The following is a 24,739-nucleotide window of genomic DNA, read 5'->3' on the forward strand; positions in this document are numbered from 1 at the left end:
TCAGGCTGACAGGAAGAGCTACAAAAAGTCAGACGTTAAGCTTAAAACACACCGTGCAGTCATTTATCCTCAGAATTAATCATGTTAATTGTTCTTATCGGTTTTGTTCATGATATGAATTTTCTACTAGTCCTCAAAGACGTGTGAAGTGGGCAGGCACTGAGAAAACAGCTAGAGCAAAAATAGACTGACTCCTTCTCCATAAGCTGCTCAAAAGAGCGATTTAAATAGCGTTGAATGGGAGGTGTAAAGTGGGCAGTCAGTGAAAACACTGGTGTGTTCGCCAGAGGAAGCCAGACATGTTGGAGAACATTTGGTATGCAGCACACCCAGAAGAACAACATGTCACTGTGGCCAACACCAAGTAGTGGTTGCTCATTTTTCTCAGACGAGTGTGAATCTGCTCCGTAGACAGCAGGTGATGTCTTCAATTCTAACAAGGTGAGTAGGACACAAGACTGTTTTGCATCTCTGTTTATCTAAATGAAAATCTTGTCAGGTCACAGTGTCATTTCAGTGTGTGTGTGTGTGTGTGTGTGTGTGGAGTCAGGATGGAGCTGGGGTTTCTTACATTTTTTTTTTTTTGATTGTGTGTGTGCCTGTTTTAATGTTTGTTTGCACCTGTGTGCAAATATCAGAGAGGCGTGAGGTGTTGTGTTGACTCTGAAGATCAATGGTTGATCTCTCAGGAAGAAGAAAAGGCCAATTTTCTACTGTACACTATACCTGTATGTGTGTGTGTGTGTGTGTGTGTGTGTGTATGTTTAAGAGAAAAAAAAAGTATTATAAAACATAGTCCGCCCCTACAAAGACATGATAACCAAGGCTTTCATCTTAGAGGAACAATACACAGATTAGACGACCATCAGTTTGGATGTCTGAGCACATCCTTCTTCTATTTTATTTTGGAATTTGCTGTTTTTTGTTTGTTAGACTGTGTCCTCATACTATATGATGCAAATTCAAGGACAAAAAAGATCACAGCCCAAAAGTTATATCTCTAAGCACTTTCTTCTGACTGATGCGGTTTGAAATTCATTAGTAAACTATTCAGATCTGTTCAACATGTTTAACATACCCAGGGGTTGCACCACGGCCATCTTTGAAACTCGATTTCAACTAGGCACCTGTAAAAGCTTCCTAACTGCAACCTGCATGGTAGGGACACTGTCAGGCTGACAAAATCTGTCTTCAGACGTACTTACACACACAATGAGAACAACCGGACTAGTGCCTGGAACTGGGTAACAGGCCAGCAAACATTTCCGTATAGGCCCCATATGGGCTAAATATGAACTACATATGGGTCCCAAGTGGGTTAGTCAGACATTTTATGGTGGCCCGACTGAGGTGGTGCCCATATATATGGATCATATGTGCATCTTAGAATTTGCCCATATGGGCATACATGGAAATGTTGGCTGGAACTGATCTGCAATTTAAAACGAATGTGCCAATAACCCCTTTCCTACGTCCTGCCTACCCAGTTCTGGACCCCTCACTCGAACTTTGCCCATCTTCAAACTTCAGACCCTTCATTTTGATCTTGACTATCAGTGTTGGGAATAACAGCGTTACAATAAACAGCGTTACTAACGGCGTTACTTTTTTTCAGTAATGGGTAATCTAACTAATTACTATTTCAACCGTTCCAACGCCATTACTGTTACCGACTATTAAATGTGGCGCGTTACAAACTGAAGCTGCTCATTGAAGCTGTTGTCATCCGACTCGGCTCTCAGCCACCGGAGCTGCAAAGGTGTTTTACTTGATTATTTTTTTTAGCTTGGCGAGGGAGGAGGGAGGGGCGGGACAACCGCATAGTGATGGTGATTGGCTCTCTAAGGTAGAGTGAGAGTTCGTAAGCCAATCAGAGGCAGTGTTCAGTTTACACACAAGCCACACACGCACACAGCAGCCTCGCACACACTAACTAGCAGAGGTCAGCTGCAGCACTGGTGAGTCCGGAGGGAAAGTTGGCGTTTTCAAAGTGGAAGTACAGACACTACTTTAATCTCTTTTGTCTACGTCCGTTGTAAGCAACTTTTATCTAATGAATCAACTCTCAACGGCACACGCTTCTACAAAACCAGTGGCCAAAAACACCGTTGTTGACACTGTTGATGATGACAGCAGGCCAGGTGTGGCTAATGTGAGCTCCGCTAACAAAGAAGGACACGGAGCTGTCCAAGCAGCTACAGCTGGATTTCTCTGCTCCAACTTCACAAAAACTTGACACAGACTGAACTGAATGCAATGATAGGCAGGTATGTTGTTGAGAACTTGCTTCTGTTATCAACAGCTGACTCAGACACCTTCAGAGCACTCACTGGCAAAAATATTGGGAAGAACAGGAGCCGGTCCACCATGCAGAGAGGCATTTTCTAAATACATGGATGCCGAGTAGCTAAAATGAATGTCGAGCTCAAGATGGGGAATAATTTAAAGTAACGCAATAGTTACTTTCCTGGTAACTAGTTACCCAGCAGTAATCAAGAAGTTAGGCTGGTATCATCATCTACGCTGCCCACAGTGGTGCGTTTACTATCATGGACCAGTTAATGTTAAGATAGCAAACTAGTTATGATTAGGTACAGCCTGCTCTATGACCTCTGTAATTTTCCAACAGCCGATTTTAATTCAGCTGTAAAATCCAAAAGAATGTTTGAAAAATGTACATGTATGTACCCCCTTATGGTGTTTGCATGTGTGTATGTGTGTATGTGTGTGTGTGTGTGCGTGTGTGTGTGTGTGTGTGTGTGTGTGTGTGTGTTTGTGTGTGTCTGTGTGTCTGTGTGTGTGCATGCTCACTAGTAACTGGCGTGCACTACAGCCCTTAATTAATAGCGCCACTTAGCAAATTTAATACATGTTAATGAGAGCTTAGTGGCCACTTTCAGCATATTAGTGCATACAACCATGTCATCAGCATATGTCTGAGCTTCTACCTCCTCACAGATGGGAGATCATTGATATCACTGAACAGCAGCAGCCCCACAATTGATTTTATTCATTTGTTTGATTTTGTTTCCATTTATATTCCTTATAAATCCTTAATTTATTTGGTTATGAGTTGACAGTTTACCATAATGCCCTCTTATCAGCAAGAACTTGTGTGTTCTGTGGGGCAGAAGGCAAGTCAATGTATCATAAAACTTTTAACCCTCTAAGACCCACTGTTGTAATATTACAACGTTACCTTTAGCCACCCTAAAAAACAATCTGTTATATTTTATCTTGTTTTTTTACCACATTTACATAGTCATTGGGTCCTATTGTTCAGTCTCACGATGCTATTGGATAGTACATTTGTTTATAAGTCCGGCCTCATGGCCATGAACTCACACAACCTCTCATGGTTTCCTTCGGACAACATTGCTTTGTTTCATTGGACTAAATTCATCAGATTCAAGTAAGTAAAATGTCTTTTATATTTTTTTTTGTTGTTATTACAATGTCTAGAACATGTACATATGTAGTTTTTGTAGAACAGATTCATCACATTTCATTTAGAGCTTGTTATATAATTGTTGTAATATTACAACGTTGGGTGAGTGTGGTAGTCAAAATAGCAGGCTTGTTGCAGTGGGAACAAACAGGTTGTATTCCCTCCACTACACCACTGCCTGAAACAGAGTGTTTTTTATACATGGACAGTATACATACTACCCTTGTGTTGTGTTCTAGTCAAATTTGACTGATTTAAAAGTTTTATCTCTAAAAAATTTAGTTAATTTGATCAAACTGACCTACAATTCCACAACTTTGTTCACAAAGTGGATATCAACAGACAATTCAGTTCTAAGAAAGATGAACATTTTCCTGAATGTGGATGTGTGGATGTAAGTGGGGGTATGCATGTTTTCCTTTTAGTATGATAATTAGAGACCATTACAAGCAGTATTGTCATGTCAAGGCAGTATTGTGTGACTTAATGGCTGGTGATTGGGATGCACATTTCTTTTAGCATGATAAGTAGAGAGCATAGGCTGAGCCATTTACATTTACATTTAGGGCATTTAGCAGATGCTTTTGTCCAAAGCGACTTACAATAAGCAGACAGTATTGTCTGCCTGGAAAACATTGGGGAATTCACTACTTGGGAACAGCCAGGCAGGTGCGCCTGCCCAACTGTGACCTTGAAGACGAGAAGAGCTTGAAGAAAAAGGGGAGAGGAAGCGATGACGTCAGAGTGGAGGGGAATCACAACATCTGTGCTGTCAAATGGTCTGACAACAGGGCCATCACACTTGTGTTATTCTTTGCTGGACCTGAACCTGTGCAGAAGATTCAACGCTGGGACAAAGCCAGCCGAACCTACACTGAAGTTGAGAGGCCTTACATTGTTGGTGTCAACAAGTACATGGGAGTTGTGGATTTGTTGGACTCATTTACAGCCAAATAAAGGTCCCCCATCAAATCCCCTCGCTGGTACATGTACATCTTCTGGCACACCATCATCCTCTCTCAAGATGTCTAGCAAAGAGACAATGAACAGGAGACAGTTTCAGGCACAGCCAGCATCCTCTCTCATCCTGGTGAACATGGCGCTCCAAACTCCAAAGAGAGGACGACCATCTTCAGGCAAAGGGAGCCCAGCAACAGTGACATCAGGAAGCCCTCTTACTCCTCAGAAGAGACCATCCAAGAGAAGTGCACACCTCCCATTGGATGTACGCAAGGACCTAGTTGCGCATTTCCCAGTGAAGACAGGGAGAGGAAGCTGCAGACACTGCACTAAAGGATACACTAACATGCAATGCAGCAAGTGTGATGTTCACCTTCGCTTTTCAGAGGACAAGAACTGTTTTTGGGACTTTCACTATGAATGAAAGTCAGCCATGAAAAGAAAAAAAGGAATGAAGAAGTCACTAGAAAAAGCTATTTAATAAAAAAATTATAATAATTCTTCATAAAAATATGAATGTGTGATTATCATTAATGTTATATACCTTTATGCGGCTAAGTAAGCAATCAACTCTGCAAATGAACCCTTAGTTGTTCTGAATTGTTGTTCAGAGAACATGAGTACACATACAGAAATTCTGCTCCCACCTAAGCCCAACGTTGCAATATTACAACATTTCTCTAAAAACGTACATAAACATTTTTTTTTAAAAAACTCTTTCATTTCTGCATCAGAGGCCTCCTACAACAATATCTGAAGGGTCAAAAAAATTTTTTTTTTAGGTTTTTCTATATTTGGGTCTTACAGGGTTAAAATAAAATGTAATTCCTTTCAACGAGACTGATCAATTTATGAGTAATTGGGTTTGTTATTTATTTATTTATGAAGGTAGTGCCCCACATCAAGGACGGCAAAGGTTCCATTCTGAAGTAGTATGTAGGCTTCACTTGGTAATGACTTGTACACCAATATAAATGGAATCTATCATTCCAAAATGTACCATTTAAATAAAACATACATACCACTGTTAATCAGTATGAAAAATTATTTCTTGGTCTCTTTTTGCATTAAAAATACATTGCGCACTCAACAGTAACATCAGTGAGTGGGAAAACATTTTCAAACAGTCTACACCTATAAATTAAAATATTTCCTCTCAAACTACTCTACTCCAACTACTTTTACCTGGAAGCAGTACACAGAGTGGCTCAGCACAGTAATTAACACTCTCAGTGTGTGTGTGTATGTTTCAGTCCGTTAGTGTGTTAAACATACCTGATTGGATTGTGAAGATGAAAACTCAAGTTTGCTTCTCATGCCCCCAATTAATTTAAATATATGCAGAGAGGAGAGCCTGACCGGTCCGTTCACTTCATACACACATTAAAGGAGGGATGGTTGATGAGGGAGGAAGGAAAGTGTGAAATTCAATAAAGGATCTTTAAAAACTAAAGAGTGAGTGTGGAGAAGGACACCGTGAGATGGAGAGACAGAGGGGTGAAGAGGTGGAAAAAGGGGCAGTAAGGAGGAAACACATCGACACTGACTACCCATGACTCCTCCTTGGAAGCAACTCTGATTACCATTCAGCTGAAATACATATTAGGTAGGAAAGACCCTTTTTCGGAGCAGACATCTTGACTTGTTAAAGTGGAAAAACACAATGTAAATAATAGCATTAACATGTGTCAATCATGTTCTGCGTCACACTTCCTGTCCTTGTGTATTTCCAGCCTCTTTTTTTATTACCTATATTCATTTCACCTGTCCCTCATTACTTTTCTTCCCCAAGACTATTTAAGTCTGTGTTTGTCCCTCTTTGTCATTTCTGTGTGTCCTGTGTATGTTCCCTTATCCTGTGTTTTCTCCTCATAGGCCCTCAATGTTCCCCATGGCTTGCTGGTTTGTTCTTAGTTTTGTATTCTTAGCTTCTTTCTCATGGATTCTCTTTGGCCTGGTTTTGCCTGCATGTTGATCTTTAGGATTCCAGCTTTGTAAATTGTGGTTTCATTTTAACCTGCCTGCCTCTGTGTCTGCATTTGGGTCTGCACCTGTTTGCTAAACAGCTAGGTTATTTAGAGCATGAGGAGATTCTACACCTTCCTCGACTCTTCAGGCTCCTGATTCCCTGCTGATCACACATCCCTTACATCAAGCTCATCACTATTCAACCCTGGCTCTTCATCCACTCCTGAAAGACGATGCTGACGATCTATATACTACAAGTGCTGCTAGAGCTTTTTGACTTGTTTCTAATTTTTCCCCATACTCCTTACTCTTCTTCTTTATCCACTCATCGTCAGATGGTTGTTTCAGCTGCAGTGGTAAAGCATCTTCTCTTGGTTAGCTATCCTGTGACTTCAGTAGTTTGTCCATGTGTTGTTTTCCTCCGCACTAATATCCGTCTCCTTCCTGTGCTGCAGGATCATTACTTGCCTGCCTGCCCGCCTGCCTGCTGCTTGCCCGCTCTCCAACCAACCAACCACCTGCTACCCCTAGCCAGCCCACGCCATCCTCCACCTTTCATCCACCCTGCTCCAAGAAGATCCTGCAATTCCTCACCGCCCGTGTTGCCCGCTGCTTCAGCTCGCTTCATCCCATCTGCAGTCCCCGCCACCCTTCCAGTAAATCATCTTAATCCGTTTTGCTTCCGAGTCTGCGTTCAGGTCCACCTTGCAAACGCGTGTGATTTTCCATTTAAAGGTTGCAACCGGATCACGTCTCACTCCTTGTAGCCCGGATCTGCGGGTAATTTTTTCATCATATCAGGCATCTTTCTCAGAGGGTGCAGCTTATTTGAAAATAGCAGAAAACACAACCGTGAGAACATCAAGCAACAGAAGGAACCACTGTTTTGTACATTTTGTCACAGCAGAGAAGGAAAAGTAAATACAAGGAATGAGAGGCACTTTGTTGTGTTGCTATTTTTGCTTGCAGGTAATCTGGAGTTTCCCCCTCCATAAGTGAAAGAGAGACACGTGAGGAAAGCACCCAAAAATGGAACATAGAAAGAGAAAGGGACAGGGTTTTTTCAGGGTAGGAAAGAGGCTAGATCTATCCCAGGGTAATGTGGGCAGAAGGACGGAAAATAAGCCAGACAGATCACAGAGCCATCACGGCGATAACACACAATAAAAAAACGACAAAACACACTGACATCCGCGGCGTATTAGGGTTTCCGGTTCAGCTCACTCATGTCTGTAAGATTGAAAGCGGGCTCACGAAAATGTGTTGAAGACTTGCAAAATCCTCACAGACGAGGCTGAGGTGGAGGAAAAAAACAGCTCTATTTGCAACCACTTAGCTGCTGTGACCGACACTCAGTTTGAAAAAACACTGAAGGAAAGGAGAGATGTGAGGAGCTGGGATGGGGAGGCTGGCAGAACGAACACGGGGGAAACGGTGAGGAGGGTAGCTAAGAGCTCAGAAGACAGAGGCCAGCAAAAAGAGCTATTTAAAACACAGTGAAGAGACGAGAGGACCGATCCAACTAGCACTTACCTACAGGTCACGGGCTGTTAATGGAAAAGATGGAGTGATGGATAGGAGGAAGGGATGACTGTGAGTGGAGGAGGAAATCAGTTAGGGGTCGAGAGAAGGTAAAGACATAGCTTCCAAAACAATCAGACACATTTAGATACAAACTAATCAAATTATTGTGTGAAATTTGGCGAGTGAATTTTAGCTTAAAATGATGTGATTGTAGGGAAACTCGAAATAGATTTTTGCATATTATTACACATAAAGGGAGAGAGAACTACTTGGAATGGGGCGAGAGTTCGATCATTTTCTCTGTGGCCCTGAAGAAGCTTTCTAAAGTCTGAGAAAATTACCCTGATTTCATCTACTGATGGCAATTTAAACCACAAGGTCAGTCCACCATTTCAACCTGGATAGAAGTATCTCCCAGCCTTATTTTAAGCTAATGCTAATGCTAATCTTCAGATTCATACTTGAATTTGGGGATCCTAGTAAAATAGGTTTACATACTTTAATTTTCAAAAAACACTTGCTTCAGCATCCGTTTTCCCACTGTGTCTTAAACGTTCCATTATAGCCACGGACTGCTAGAGGCATCGCCCCCGTCTCTGTCGAAGTTAGCCAACCATTTATAAAATCATAGATTGAGTTTGCAGGCTGATGAGCAATCAAAACTGCAAATTTGTTCAAACACACAAAGCACAGAGAAGAGAATTTTAAAAAGGTGACAGACTGAATGCCTTTACACACTAATAGCATCCAATTATTAGACAAAAAGAGACGCACGCTGCACTGATGTCACAGGATTTAATCAAAATGTTGCAGCCGGGCCGCTATTAGGACTGTTGTGTTTTAACAGGTTGAGAGGCAGTCCATTAGCAGGGTGAGTCACTGCAGCGTCCCGGTCACAGCCTCCCTTCCCTTTTCCCCCGTGAAAAATCACCGGCGTGATGCGGCGGGAAGGCTGACAGCTGTGTAAAGCAGCACACACTTACACCTGTCCAGTCACATTACGAGTCCGATTAGTCCCAGAAAAATAAACAGCAGCGCTCACTGTAAAAGTCCTGCACTCTGCATCCGCACTGTGTTTGCAATGTAGACGTCCTCTGCGCTGCTTTCCCAATTTTCACTCTCTTGTCACACCTGTCTATTTTTACCAACCTGCCACACTTAGAAAAGCAGAGTAAAGAGGAGTTTGCTCCTGTTCAGCAGATGTAGCACTAGTTTATGTATTTGAATACCACTTCACTTCACTCACTATGAATTCTATGTAAATTGGCGTTGACATCAAGACCCCCCCGTTTCAAGCAGACACGGAACGAGAGTCGTGTGAGCAGCACGGTTTGAAATGAAACTCAAAACGGAATTTCATCTAATGATAATTCAAAAGGTCATCTATTGGTGTTTTGAGCTTAACCAGACAAAAATCAATACCTGTTGTCTGCTGGCTCTATAATCCACTTTTTACTCTCCCAGTCTTTCTTTGCTCTCCTTTCTGCACACTTGCCCCCCCCCCCCCCCCACTTCTGTTCCCTTCTTCCTCCACATTTCTCTTAGTTTTCCCTCATGTGCTCTTTTCATCCTTTTTTTTGTTCGTTGTTTTGTACGTCACTGTATACAGTGAGGAGGTGAGAGCCTCTCTCCCTCTATCTCCAGACTGTGCGTGTGTGTGTGCTGGTGGTGCTGAAGGGTTTTGGGGGGGTGGTGTGAGGGTGTAGGTAAAGGTCAAAGCTGACAGCCATTTAGCAATGCTGCCAACAGCGCACCGAGGAAAACACATAGACAGACAGGCGGATGGAGGGAGAAGTTTGTGCAGAAACAGACATAAAGAATGAGGGAGATGGATGGCTGAGGGGTGGAGGGGGGAGGGGGGTTAGCTAAATATCTCCTCAGATGGATGATGAATGGAAGGAAGACAGGAATAAGGAGCAGACAGGGAAAGGTGGGGATGGAAGGATGGGCAGACTTGACATTTTAATCTTTATCAATCCCAGTTGGCCTCATTGAGACATCTGAACTGCTAACTAAGAGGAAGAGAAGCGAGATATTTATCTGGAGTAGTGCTCATCAGTGGAAGTGAACATGCGCAACACAACATTAGCCACGAATCGGCTAATCGGACAGATGTTGGAGGGAACAGAAAAAGCACCGGGAAGGAAAAACACACCTGAGGAGCCGAAAAGCAAGACAAGACATTTTTAAAATAAAACAGGAAACGAGAAGATAAAAAACTGGGATCCTAACAGAGGTGTAAGCAGGTGTAAACAGGTTACACTAAACTATTTGTTGCCTAGGGGTACATCAGCTTGTCACTGGGACCCTCTACAGGTGTTGTGGTTACACCCCGCCTTTCCGAAACCCCGCTGCTCCGAACATAGAATTCAATTCATCGTAATGGCGGGGTTTCCCTTTTTTTCAAAGACCCCGCTGTTCCGAAAAGTCTACTGGGGAAACCCCTCCATTCCGAAACCCCCCCACTCCGAACGGACACAATCAGAAAGGAAACGGAGGCTGCACATTTATCCTTTTTTCCTTTGTGGGTTCAAACTGACCATGTGGCTGATTAACCGCAAAACAAGCCTACTTCATATTAATGACATAACGCTCATTATGCTTCAGATGGACAAATGGCTATGTTGAATTGAAATTACTTTATCATGCTCACTTGGTAACTTTACATCTTTTGAGTACCTGGCCATGCTTATTGGAAACCGCCAACATATCCTGGCACTCATTTATCGACCACCCAGGTATAAGCCCATTTTTTTTAACTGAGTTCTCTGAATTTTTATCTACCGCTTTGATTAAACATGACAAAATAGTTCTGCTTGGTGACCTGAATTTTCACATTAATGATGTTTTGGATTCTGAAGCAACCGAATTTCTAGATCTTCTTTCTAGTCTCAACTTCATCCAACGTGTCACTGGCCCCACTCATAATCTTGGTAATACTTTGGATCTAGTCTGTACAAAGGATATTACTGCTGGCCTCCCTTCTATTTTTCAGGTCCCGGTCTCATATCACTCTTGTGTCTTTTTTAACCCTTCTCACGCATGCACAGACTATTCGCTCTGAACCTAACCCTCACTCTTTTCGTCCCATTAACAACCATGTTAAGTCATTTCAAATCATTTGCCTGATAAACTTGAGTCATTCTCCAACACGGCTATGTCTGTCAACAATCTCACAGATAGCCTAAACAGTGCACTGTTCAGTCTTTTGCTCCTCTTAGAACTAGTAGAGGCACTCGAACTAAATCTGTGCCTTGGTTCTCCGACCTCACTCACTCATTAAAACGGGCTTGCCGTAGACTTGAAGACAAATGGCGCACTTGTAAATCAGAGCCCTCTCGTGTCGCCTGGACTCTTAGCTTTAAACGTTATAAACATGCACTTTCTGATGCCAGATCTTCTTATTTCTCCAACTTGATTGAAACCAATAAGAACAATCATCGGGTCCTATTTAATACTGTGGCCAGGCTTACACACTCTTCACCTGTTCTGAGCCCTTGTTTTACAGCTAAGCTTGAGCTTTTCTCACTGATAAAACCTCCCAAATAAGGAACAATATCATTAGCCTGCAGCTCTCTAGTACCATGACCAACCAGTGCTCTGCATCTTGGTCCACAAGTTCACTCTCTCAGTTCAAACTCATTTCTGCTGAGGCCTTGGCCTCAATGGTTGCCGCCTCAAAACCAACAACTTGTTCATTAGATCCCATCCCTTCTGACCTCTTTAAGGAACATTTTCCTATTCTGAATGCCCCTATACGTGCCATCTTGAACACTTCCTTCTCTGAAGAAACCCCTCAAGAAACCCAATAGCGATCCACTGGTTATTGCCAATTAACGACCTGTCTCCACTCTCCCTTTTTTATCCAAAATACTTGAGAGAATTGTTGCTGATCAACTGACTGCCCACCTTTCTGCCAATAATCTCTATGACAATTTTCAGTCGGGTTTCCACTCCTGTCACTCTACCGAGACTGCCCTAACTAGAGTAGTTAATGACCTACTTGTCACTGCTGACTCTGGATCAGCCTCCTTGCTTTTAATTCTTGACTTAAGTTCGACCTTCGATACCGTAGATCATTGTGTGCTTCTACACCGACTGGAGCAATACGTTGGTGTTCACGGGCTGGCACTCTCATGGTTCCAGTCCTACTTATCTAGTAGAACCCAATGCGTTAGTTTTGATAACTCTTTGTCTGAATCCTCTACAGTTACTGCTGGTGTGCCCCAGGGGTCTGTCCTGGGCCCTCTGTTGTTCTGTATTTATATGCTCCCTCTGGGTAGGGTAATTGAAGAATATGGTATAAAATTCCACTTCTATGCTGATGACACACAGCTATACAATCCACTACAGCCTAATGACCCCTCTCAAATACAAAATCTGAAACATGTGTAAACCGAATCAGGATCTGGATGAGTCATAACTTTCTCATGCTTAATACTGCTAAGATCGATTTGCTGGTGATTAAGCCTAATAATTATAAGTTCTCTTCCGAGAGTCTCTGTTTTAATATTGATGGATGTTTGATTTCTGAAAGCATGCACATTAGAAACCTAGGTGTTATCTTTGATCCAACCTTGACTTTCCAGACTCACATCAAGGAAATCACCAAGACGGCTTTCTTTCACCTGCATAATATTGCCAAAATCTGCCCTGCTTTATCCCGGCGTAGCGCCAAGGTGGTTATCCATGCCTTGTGTCTTCCCGTTTAGATTACTGTAATGTCCTTTTTTCTGGTCTCCCCATCAGTACTACTAGGAGTCTTCGGCTTGTGCAAAATTCAGCCGCCAATCTTTTAACGAAAACAAGCAGATTCTGTCACATAACTCCTGTTCTGGCATCATTACATTGGCTGCCCATTCAGGCTAGAGCCGATTTTAAAGTTCTTCTTTTAACTTATAAGGCTTTAAACGGACTTGCACCATCTTATTTAACTGAACTACTTTCTCCCTACATTCCATCACGGCCTCTTCATTCTCTTAGTTCAAACTTCCATGTCATCCCTTCAATCAATAAAAAGTCAGCTGGTGGCAGGGCCTTCTCTTACCATGCTCCTCTTCTATGGAATGGCCTCCCACTAGATATCAAAGAAGCTACATCCACTGCAATGTTTAAGTCCCGTCTTAAAACATACCTCTTTACCCAATATTTTGGTTTAAACTAATTCTTAACTGTTTTATCATTTTCCTCTGGTGTTTTACTACTGTCTGTTATTATTGTACTTGATTTTATTGTAAAGTGTATTGAGACCATGTACCATGGTGATTTTGCACTTTAAATAATAAATTGATTGATTGATTGATAAATATCTGAAATTGTATGAAAATTGCTCCAATGCGTTATACCGATCTTCGTGCATATTCAGACACAGCCTGATATGGGTTCTGAGCAAAGGAATGTCTGTTTTCTCCCCCGGTCTGTTGTCAGCAGGAGCGGGGGCTGCAGGCTCGCGCCTGGGTGAAGTGGGCTCAAGCCAGAGTCCAGCCGGCTTATGCGAGTGCGGCTGGAAGTGGGGATTTCAGCACCACGGATAGCGCGTGTAAAAGATTAGACAAATGTTTAAATGTGTTTGCTGCAAGCGAAAATATACTACATAATAAATGAAGATAGTTACATAGGCCTATTAGCAATAAAAAAAAAATGAGTTGTGTGAGTGCGGCCAGTGAGCGGACGGCAGTGTTTGATGTAGGAAGTAATGTAAACTTGAAAATCAATTTCGGAACAGCGGTGTTTAATTTCGGAACAGCAGTGTTTTGAGGGGAGGGTCGGAACAGCGGTGTTTCGGAGTGGGGGTGTTTCAGAATGGTGGTGTTTCGCAATGGAGGGGTGTCGGAATGTCACTGCGCACCCAGCTAGGTGTTGGTTGGTGTGTTGTGCCCTTGACATTGAGTACTTTTTTGTACCCTTGTGGTTTGTATCTTAAAGAGGTCAGTCTTGTGCCACTGGTGGCAATTTTGTACCTAAGTTTAAGGGGACGACAATGTAGCTTTTAAAAAAGGCACATAGAAAAATCAGCACATGTATTTATCTTTTACTGCTTGAGAGCATACATGTAACTTTTTGGCCCTCACAATGTGCACATAGTTACCTTGAGGTCCAATATTTAGCCCTTACATTAGTGTATACTGTATTTCTCATATGCTATATAAGTTTGTGTGATGCTCACAGAAAAGTGTTTCATCCGTTAAAAATTCATATTCATATAAGATTTGCAAGCAGCACAAGGTTATCCAGTGTTATTATGGCTTGTTATTCCTCCCAAACTGTATGGACGTCACAGCTGAGGGCATGCAGATATGAAGTATAAAGACGACGTCTGACTCAGTCAGTCACATTATCGCAGAGAATTATTGTTTTGATTCAAAGGCAATGCACCCAGTGCAGCTAAAAGCTGTTTGCCAACTACCATTAAACAACGACAGCAGTGGGCGGCTGTGGCTCAGTGGGTAGAGCATGTCGTCTAGTGATCGGAAGGTCGCCAGTTTGAATCCCGGCTCCCCCTGTGTCGAAGTGTCCTTGAGCAAGATACTGAACCCCAAATTGCTCCTGATGAGTAGTTGGCACCTTGCATGGCAGCCTCCATCATCAGTGTATGAATGTATGGGTGAATGTGGCATGTATTGTACAGCGCTTTGAGCTGTCGTTAGACTGGAAAAGTGCTATAAATATGCAGACCATTTAGCAGTAGAAGAAAAAGAGGAAGACAATAAAACAAGACAAGGAAGAGGACTGCTTGACTGATGACTGGTGCATTGTGACGAGTTCAAATAAGACACAGGTTAATTTCAGGTCTATTTTGCTGAGAACTGTGCGTGTCGCAGCACAAATAGAAATAGGCTCCAAATCAACCATCTCGGCAGCCATGATTGACAGGCATGGGAATCTCATTTAATGTGAACGGTGGAAAGCAAGAGGTAACGGCACGCAGCAGCGCTGCACACGCATCAAGTGTGCCCAGCCTTTAACTCTCAGGCACTTGACATCCATGCATAATTTCAGTCTCCTAGGACAAACACTGTGGCCACAAACAGATGGGCACATTTTTGTTGACTTGACTTGATTGCCATTTTCTGTTGAGTAATGACAAGAATCTGATATAGATTCAAATAAATACAGTACATGCTCTTGTAATTCATAACATGCATATTCTATGTATTGATTTTCCTTATGATGTCTTAAAGTTAGCTTGGTGAACCCAGCAGACACCCACCCTGACACTGAGGTGTAAGGCTGTATGAAAATAAAAAATACATGGAATTTCTGTAGGAAGACTTACTTTTGGAGTAAATGTTTGATAAAACTGCTGAGAAATGAATTTATTTTTCCATGAACAAGGTACACATTATTTTGGAACCAGAACATAATGCATAACTCCAGCAGAAAAACGATAAACACCATCTGTAAGAGGATAAGTACAAAATCTCTTGATATTAACTGCACTGCAGTTTCAGTCCAGCTGTTCAGCCAAGCGACAAGCTGCAAATATCAAACTTGAAAAGTGTATCACTGACGGTATAATAAACACCAAACAGCCATCACATCAACGTTTCAGCAGCTAGTCAGCATCCTGGCCTGACTTGAATATCAGCTGATGGATTTGAACTTCTTAAAAGGTTTTCTACTGAGTGGACGTTTCTTTAATTCTGCCAGCAGGCCCCACAGAAAGCATTCAGCATCTGATAGCACAAGGGTGTCATTTCTTCTAGATGACTTCTGCATGACTGTGGTAGATTATTTTTAGGCCAAAGGGCGTTCCGTAAAGAAAAAGAGTGTCAGCCTTCTCCTCTTCCCTGCTGGTGCAATGTTTAAAAGTAGTGGTGGGCCGTTCTTTTTGTGGTTGCCTTGCCCCTTCATCTTCATCAGGAGATTCTTATGGCTGGCTCCCAAATCCCTCTGCAGTTGTTCATTAGGAGAGTGTGGATGGTCACCGTCTGGGGGATGATACTGATTGTTGCTCGCTTATGTTAGTGCTCAACAACTTGAGTAGGGGGCCCCTGCATCAAAACACCACCACTGTTGCCTCTGGGACGCTTCTGATGCAATTCTTTTGTAAATAATAGATTTTTCTTCTCTTTCCTGGAGAAATCCTTTATTGGTACAACAGACCAGAAGCACATAATAAGGCACGTTTATTTTTATGCACAATATGGGTACATAGTAACAGTTGACAAGGCTGCACACAAGTACATTGTCTATGAGTATTTGCATGGTAACAGCTTTTCCACAGCACACTGAAGCATGGGCGTAGCACTGTGGCACACTATACATAGAGGTGTTTGTTGCACTTGTGTGATTGGCTTATTTTGAGTTGTTGTGTTTCTGCAGCATCAGTAAGGGAATTACATTTTGGTTTAATTAGTGATGTGTGAAAGGGAACCCATCATATCATACAGTCGTCCATCGTCTTCAGTGGGTTTTTAACACAAAACTTTTAGTACACATTAGTAGGACTGAACATAGCTTGGTTTAATATAGCCAAGTGACTTTTTCTATAGTTAGCTCCAATCGAGAAGTTGTGACTCACCGATGCAAAGAAAAGACTGTTCTCTGGCATCAGGCCTCTATACCTATGGGCGTAGGATTGGGTAGGGACGCTAGGGACATATCCCCACCAGTATAGAGTAAGTTATTATAATGGTACACAAACACTTGACAGATCTTGTTCTCTGCTAGTCCCGCCTCCCTGAACCAATAAGCTAACAGCCTTGGCTTTGCATGTTCTTGCTAACGTGTGACAGGCCGGTTCATGAATATGAGCTGGCTGTAGAAGCTAGCTACACCCTGGTTGAATTTATTTGCGCCAAAGCCGTTCTGTACATCCGGGGATGAATACAATGAGAAGAACTGTCATTAGCCAACATTTGTTATGTGCTATTTTCATCAAAATCCATCGAATGTCGCAATGGCACAATCGTGTATTTGTGTAATCGAGGTTTTTTTTTGGTCACCTGGGGGTTTTGTTTGATTTTTAAATGAGTCAGAAATTCTGACTAATTTAAAAATCAAACAAACCCCCAGATCAGCTCGTTTCCAGCTTTTTCGATTATTATTATTTTTTAATTATATATTATTAAGTGTAAAAATAAAATGTTTCATAATCAAATAGATTACTTTAATTTCAAGAGGTTTCTCTATTAACATCTTGTATAAATATAGGCAATAATTACGGTTTATTATGTGTGACGATATGAATATTGATAAATGTATAATTAAACTTGTTAAAATGTACATTTTGGTGTTATTTCGTTTTTAAAACATGAATGAATGACACAATGAATGCATTCATCACTCTATCACGTATTTACATGAGAGATTATAGAGTTTAAAATCTAGTGGTCAAAATGACCGCTTACTGCCGGTCTAGCAGTGTTGGAATTCTGGCCCTTCTAGTGTTAAAAGTAACTACCTAAATGTATGTGTCTTTTATACATGAATATCCTCTTTATTCTAGATAAGTTGTGTTTTTATCTTATCCTCTTTTTTTTTACTAACTAACATTAAACAGCAAACTCTTGTGGACATTAATTACCTGTTTTGTTTTTTTTTTAGTGTGGGCATGTTTCCTTTCAATTTAAAATATTTTTAGGTAAAATATTCTTGTGGGCCTTGGCTAATTTCTCAGAGAAAAATGTGGGCCTTGAGGTTGTTACTATGATATGAGTATGGTATGGAGCCACCCTACTTGTACTTGAAAACAGTACAGATTTAATAAAGATACATAAACTGCATTTGTTACATTTTTTTTTCACCTGGTTTATGTTTGTTTTTATTAAACAATAATTTGCCCAATTATATCACTGATTATTGTAATGCAGCTTTTTGTCACCTTGTTATTTGGGAACTCCTCAAAACCTCAACAAATTGTGTCAATCCTTATATGTTACACCAGGTTGATCCACCATCCCCAGTAGAGCAGTGTGTGAGAGAGGAGTCAGAAGAGCAGGAGAGAGAGTCAGAAGAACAGAAGAGAGAGACGGAAGAGCAGGAGAGAGAGACGGAAGAGCAGGAGAGAGAGACGGAAGAGCAGGAGAGCATTCTTAGATCACCACCCACAGCAGAACACCAGCAGGGCAGTTGTGACGAGGGTGTTCACCTGTAAAGATGGCACTAACAGGAAGTGGCTCACTTACTGCAAAGAACGCCATTTATTGTTCTGCTTTGTGTGTCTGGCAATTTCAAGGTGGACTGATACCAGCGCATTTATCACAGGCATGAGTGATTGGCGACATGTACATCTGTGCCAGTGTTCTGGGTAACACGTTACAAAGTAACAAAGTAACGCGTTAGAGTACTCTAATTACTTTTTTCGTGTAACGTAACGCGTTTCGTGCGTCAAGCGATCAGTAACTTCGTTATTTTTTTTAAAAAGCAATCCGTTATTTTAAGAATTTCTCCGGATAAGGAAAGGAAAATCCCGACTGCAGCCTGCTTTTTGTCAGACAGTACTGTGCCACCTGCGGATGTGTCAGTGGAGGCGCAGCGCTGTGATGCGTCTGTGCCCTGCTGCTGACCTACATTACCTGTGTGTGTGTGAGTGTGAATGAGTGTTTTCGAACCCCCGGCAAGATGGCAGAGAGGACAGCTTTTGTATCGTGGAAGTACGCACATTATTTTCAATTCGCCAGCAAAAAGGACAAGAACAACATAACGGTAAAAAGCACACTCTGCGTTGGTGAAAAGCTTCTGTCGACCGCAAAAAATTACGACTTCTCTGTGCATTTAAAGGAGGCTGTGTGTGTGTCAGTTAAGTTGCAGCATGTGCGAGGCGATGCAAACGGCTTTTAATTTTTGGTAACGCATGAGTACTCTAACGCGTTAATGCTGTAACATAACTGATTACTTTTAATTGATGGTAACGTTGTAACCTAATTAACTACTTTCCAAAGTAACTATACCCAACACTGATCTGCGCACAGAGGAGCATGAAAAGAGCACTGCACACCAGACCTGTGCTGAAGCTTTTTTCTTAAGGTGCTCAAAAAGCAACATCAGCAGCTTGTTCACTGGCAGTCAGATGTCAGCTCATAGGGAACAAGTGAAAAAGAGACGCCATGTTTTGGAGCGAGTAGTGGATGTGGTCAAAGAGGGTGCTGAGCTACAGGCAGGTGGACACCTGGATGATAACACCATCGATCATGGTAACTTTTTGGAGCTGATTGTGTTCTTAGGCAAGTATGATATCTGCCTTAGAAAACACTTGAATGACTGTGTCGAAAAAAGAAGGAAGTTGCATCAGTTCAGTGGATCAAGAGGTAGAGGGTCTCTCATCACCCTGCTCTCCAAAACAACCGTTAACTCGGTGATTGATGCACTTGGGCACCTCATTCAAGAGAGCATCGCCAATGATGTCCAGAAAGCTGGAATGTTTTCTGTTCAGCTAGACACAACTCAGGACATAACAGGTTATGATCAGTGTTTAGTAATTCTTAGGTATGTTACTGAGGCTGTGCAGGAGAGGCTTGTTGCCATAGTGAGTTGCGAAGCGTCCACAGGGCAGTATTTTGTGGACTTGCTCTCAGGAGTTTTAGAGCATCTGAATCTGGACAAGGCCATGTGCATCGGGAATGCAACAGATGGGGCATCAAATATGCAGGGCCAGTACAAGGGCTTTTCAGCACTGATGACCTCAGTCTCCAACTCATGTGCATGTGTGGTGCTATACACACGTACTTAATCTTGTGCTTGCTAACACAACCCAAACTGTCATTGAAAGTGGATCACTCTTCAGTCTACTTAATGACATAGCTGTGTTCATCAAGGAGTCCTATCAGAGGGTCAATCTGTGGGAAAAACAAACCCAAGAAGAGACAGGACACAGACACCTCAGTCCAATTGGTGAGACACGGTGGTGGGCCAAGCATGATGCTCTCAAAAAAATCTTTGGACATTTTGGAAAACCAGAGAATGGCCTCTTCATTGATGCAGTGCTCACACTGGAAGCCATCGAAAATCGGGAAAAAGAAAAGCCAGCTGTTCGTGCCAAAGCACGAGGCTTTAAAGAGTGTCTCTTGAAACACGAGACTGTGTTAACAGCACAGATTTTCCTTAGAGTGTTCAAGCAAACACCTCCGCTGTCCAAGTACCTCCAGTCAAAGGGGATGGACATCCTCTATGCCCATCGTATGGTGACTGCCACAAAAGAGAGCCTCAAAAGCATCGCCAGGGACTTCACATCTGTGAAGGCAGCTGCAGACACATTTGTGAAGTGGACAAATGAGAAACTGGAGGAGAGGGAGGACAACACAGACATGGAAGTGGAGGCTGCACTACCTGAGAAGAGAGCCAAGAAGAGAAAAAGCAGGGCTGGAGAGATGGCTGAAGATAAGGTACATATCAATGCTGAGAAAGTATATGAGGTGAAAGTGCACAACACCATCCTGGACACAGCTATTGAGGCAATCCACAGACGATTCGTTACACATGGCACTCTCCTCGCTGATTTGGCATGGCTGGACCCCAGGAAGTTTGATCAGGTCAGAACTGTTTCTCTTCCTAGTAATGCACTTCAAAACCTCAGCACGTCTCCTCAAATTTGACAGCAGGGCTACAGTAAGTAACCTTCAGTCAGAACTGAAAAGTTTTGCTGGACAGTGGAACAGGCTTTAGGCATCACATGTGGATGAGTACAAGACGAGAACAGCAGAGGATGGATCTGCAGAATGGGAAGAAGTAAGTCAAATTGTGACCAAAAGCTGTGATTCTTGCAAAAATTGCCCACTGTGCTGCTATCAAATACTCAGGCGGTTCAACATGCTATCACATGCCTATCGTCTCTTTGGGCTTGCATACAAGTACCTACTGACCCTCTCCCTGACTCAGGTGGCCTGTGAAAGAACATTCTCAACACTCAAGTTCATTAAAAGCAGACTCCGAAGCAGCCTGTCCGCAAACAGGCTGGAGATGTTCATGCTGATGGCCACTGAAAAGGACATTCTCATGTCATTGGACTCTGACATGGTTACTGACAGGGTAGCTGAGAAGAGTGAGCTGTTGAGAAAGCTGCTTTTGTAGCCTGATGAGGTAAAATAAAATGATCAAAACACTCATTGTAATGTATCAGATAAGATTAGATTAAACTTTATTGTCATTGCACAAAGTACAGTCCAAAGAAAAAGTTTTGCATCTCACTTGCAAACGAGTAAAGTGCTCAGAAAATGCTTAAATTAGAATTAAATAGAATTGGTGCATCTCAATAGGTCTTAATGCATATGACACTAGGTGGAATAAATATAAGAATGAGGTATTGTATATACAAACAGCCGCTTTCTTCCAGCCTTAACCTCTCACTGTCTCTTATAGGGTGCTGTCACTCATTTTTGGAAGCCTGCTGTTTTTTCCTCTAAGAACTGTATAGAAGACATGATTCAATAATTTTTCTAGAGTGAAGATACCAGTACTGTGAACATCTGAGCAAGTCCATCAGGTGTCATTCTTTCTCACCATTCTCTGTCTCCTTTCACTTTTTAAAGGTTGCCATGTTTGAGGAAATGTGCTGTGTTGCTGTGCTGAGTGTTACTGCTGTGGAGGTCTAATGTGACTGTTTATTGATGTGGTGAGTACATAGTCTGTGAAAATATCACTCAATCACAATCTGTTATTCATACATTTTATTATTCATCTAATCTTTGTTCCTCTCTGTCTTATTTTCAGGATTCCATCATATGTGTTCATTGTTTGTTCAGGAGGTTCACTAGACCATGCAGCATTTTGGGTCCCTCTAAGTAAGTACCGTATAGAATACATGATTCAACTATTTTTCTAGAGTGATCATCTGAGCAAGTCCATCAGGTGTCATTCTTTCTCACCATTCTCTGTCTCCTTTCACTTTTTAAAGGTTGCCATGTTTGAGGAAATTTGCTGTTTTGCTGTGCTGAGTGTTACTGCTGTGGAGGTCTAAGGTGACTGTTTATTGATGTGATGAGTACATAGACAGTACATAGTACATACACCTCTATTCCTCTCTGTCCTAATTTCAGGATCCCATCATACGTTGTACATTGTTCAGGAGGTTAACTAGACCAAGCAGCCTTTAGGTTTCCGCTAAGTACTGTATAGAATAACGTGATTGGGAGGATGGTATAGGTTTAAGTTTATTAGACAAGTACATATACATCAACAAGACAGTGTACAAGCATTGTCACAAGAAAGTTTGTTTTCATTCATAGTCTTGTCTTTCCATCAATACCTGGTGGGCCGGTCTCGGCTCAAAATGCCCGGGCCAATTTTCTGTCCCAGTCCAGCCCTGGTAAATTCAGTCAATAAATACATTCTGAAGCTTGTCAAGGCATGACAACAAAATGTGTTGTTTCCACCAATTTTTTTTCTCCAAATGATGAAATAAACCCACAAGTATGCGTTAAAGTCATAATTCTAGTATGCATGACCTCAGTATCTATGAAATCATTGCGACATCCCTGCATGCAAGAAACTCTTCCACCTTAAAAGATGCAGGTGGTCCTTGTGAATTAATTGTTCATTCTTGAAAAGGAAGTAACCGTGTGTGAGCTCATCTTCAGTGTGCTCCAGTACTTAGTGTAGTAATAGTGCTGCAAGCCTGTAATGTAGCTTGCGTAATTGCTGTCCTCTCTGCCTTCTGCCCTTCTGGTGCGAACAGACACCTAGAAACCTCAAGACAGGCAGTGTTTTGCAAACGCTTCACGTTTTAATATCTGTGATTTCCTCTGTTCCCACCAATATCAAAACTAAACCTATGTCCTTGTCTGTACCCATATTGGAATGCAGTTTCCTTTTGCCTTATGTTAAAGGGAATCTCATATGGTAATGAGCTAAGACCCCAGGAAGAGCGGCAGACTTTGAAACCAACTTTCATAGTGGCCAAACTGTGTAATTACAACAGCAAGTGATGCACTGCAGCCCTGAGAGACTTTTTATCGTAAGCTTACATTGCGAAAGAAGTGGCTGTAAAACGGTGGATTATAATTTGTATCATCCTTGTGACAAACCTTCGATGACTTCCCCCAAACCCTATACACTTTTATAATAAACAAAACAAAGTCGAATAATATCTAGGAATTTTACACTTTAAAACTCCAATATTGTGTCCATTTTACTTTTTCTCCATAGAGCAGAGTAATGGGAAATAAGAAGTAGAATAATTTGATATTACTCCCAGGTTCACCAACAGGTCAACGACTACGACTAACCATAAGTTTCTAGTCTTCAGGATTGCAAGGTGTGCAGGCCCAGACCGCTTCCCTCTTCAGCCGGCTACCATTTAAGTTCATTTGTTTTGCTATCAGGGATGTTGTAGCAGGGACACAGGCGAGCCGCATCCCACAAATGGCTCCCTGGGGGAAGCGCAGGAGCAGGAGAGCAGAGAACAAGGTGACATGTCTAAAACCAGGAAATATGGACAAGGAGGCTAAATCAGGATGCATGAACAGAGTGGAGGAGCATTGAGGAAATATGAGGAGAGGAGTGATGCAGAAAGAAAGCAAAGGTTGTATGTGGAGGGCATGAGAGAGACGAGAGAGAGGGAAAGAAAGAAGAACAGAAAGGGCAGCGGGCTCAAGAGAGTGAAATAGAGAAGAAGAGAAAGAGTAAAGAGTAAGAGAGGAGGAGAAGGAAAGATAACGATTAAAAAGAATCTCTGAGGCCTTGCTTGTCCAGGTGTGTGTCGCATGTGTTTGTGTGTGTGTGTAGGTGTATGTGTGTTAAGGATGAATGCGCTTGCAAGAGGGGGTAGACGGATGAGAGGCACCGACTGAAGTGACAATGCATCCCTCCTCTCATCATCCCAAAGACTCATGGGGCACCACACACACACACAAACACACACACACAGACACACAAACATACACACTAAGTACGAACATAGTGTAGAAAGACAACAAGAAAGCAAAAGAAAAGATGTGAGGAAGAAAAGAACAGGAGGGACAATGTGTCAGTCCACAGGGAATTACATCAGGCTGAGACACCCAGTTCCACTGCATCAAGCGATTGTTCCAACAGGGACCTCTCATTCAGCTCTGCTCTTATACTCTCGTGTTGTCTCTGGAGTTGTAGAGAAGGGTGAGAGGCCCTCAGATGCAGATAGGAGTCGCTTTGTTAGTTGACATGGACAGCTCAGTGGTTCAGAGCGAAAGGTGTGCACACCGAGTACTAGCTAAGACGATGGATGGAGCGATTCATAGTAACACACACTAAAAACTGTTTCAACATCTTCGCTCCGAAACTGGAAATAAAAAAAAAACATCCCCAGTGGTTGGTGAGGAAAAACAAAGTCCAGCAAGAAACCATATAAAACAGCAGTACTACAACACATTAAAGGGTTACTTTATCTCTCCGGCAGGTCCCATGGCAACAGCTTCAGGGATGAATACCAGGACGAAGAAGAATTAGAGCAACATCAAACTGATAAGTCAGCAAATGTTAACGCCATTCTGGAGTCCACAGATAAGATTGGGAAGAGCACTTAGCACTTCTGTACACATTACTTTTTATGTTTAGTGAGATTTAATCATGTTAAAGTGTTAACAATAAAAGCATCTTCCACTTCATTTTGGTGTCCTTCTGCCTGCAGTGTGACTCCCACTGGCATACTGCTGCAACACAGATGACTCTGAGATTAAATCAGGGGATCAGGGCCTGTGTTTATCAAAAAATCTCAGAATAGCTCTCATGGAGAGTAGTCGCAGGACCAAAAATCCGCCTTCACCAGGGTACAATTTGAGGTATTCATAAATATTCCCAAACACTCTCAGCAGGAAGTTCTTCTTTGAAACTGAATGATAACTATTTGTGACACAGCTGTAAAATGTAACTGGGTCATTCCATGGAAGTGTCCGTCGCCTTTCCAGAAAAAGTACCCATACGCCT

The 24,739-nt window shown here is 42.2% G+C and overlaps 1 long non-coding RNA gene across 1 annotated transcript; it reads left to right on the plus strand.

Annotated features, from left to right (window-relative positions):
• The first annotated feature begins 307 nt into the window (after nt 1-307).
• LOC115586165 (uncharacterized) lies at nt 308-24,420 on the plus strand. Its single transcript, XR_003984827.1, has 5 exons — nt 308-441; nt 21,370-21,452; nt 21,551-21,621; nt 21,735-21,798; nt 24,213-24,420. It is a non-coding gene; the product is annotated as an uncharacterized LOC115586165 (long non-coding RNA).
• The last annotated feature ends 319 nt before the right edge of the window (nt 24,421-24,739 follow it).

The sequence above is a fragment of the Sparus aurata genome, chromosome 8 (genome assembly GCF_900880675.1).
Source record: "Sparus aurata chromosome 8, fSpaAur1.1, whole genome shotgun sequence".
NCBI classification, from domain to species: Eukaryota; Metazoa; Chordata; class Actinopteri; order Spariformes; family Sparidae; genus Sparus; species Sparus aurata.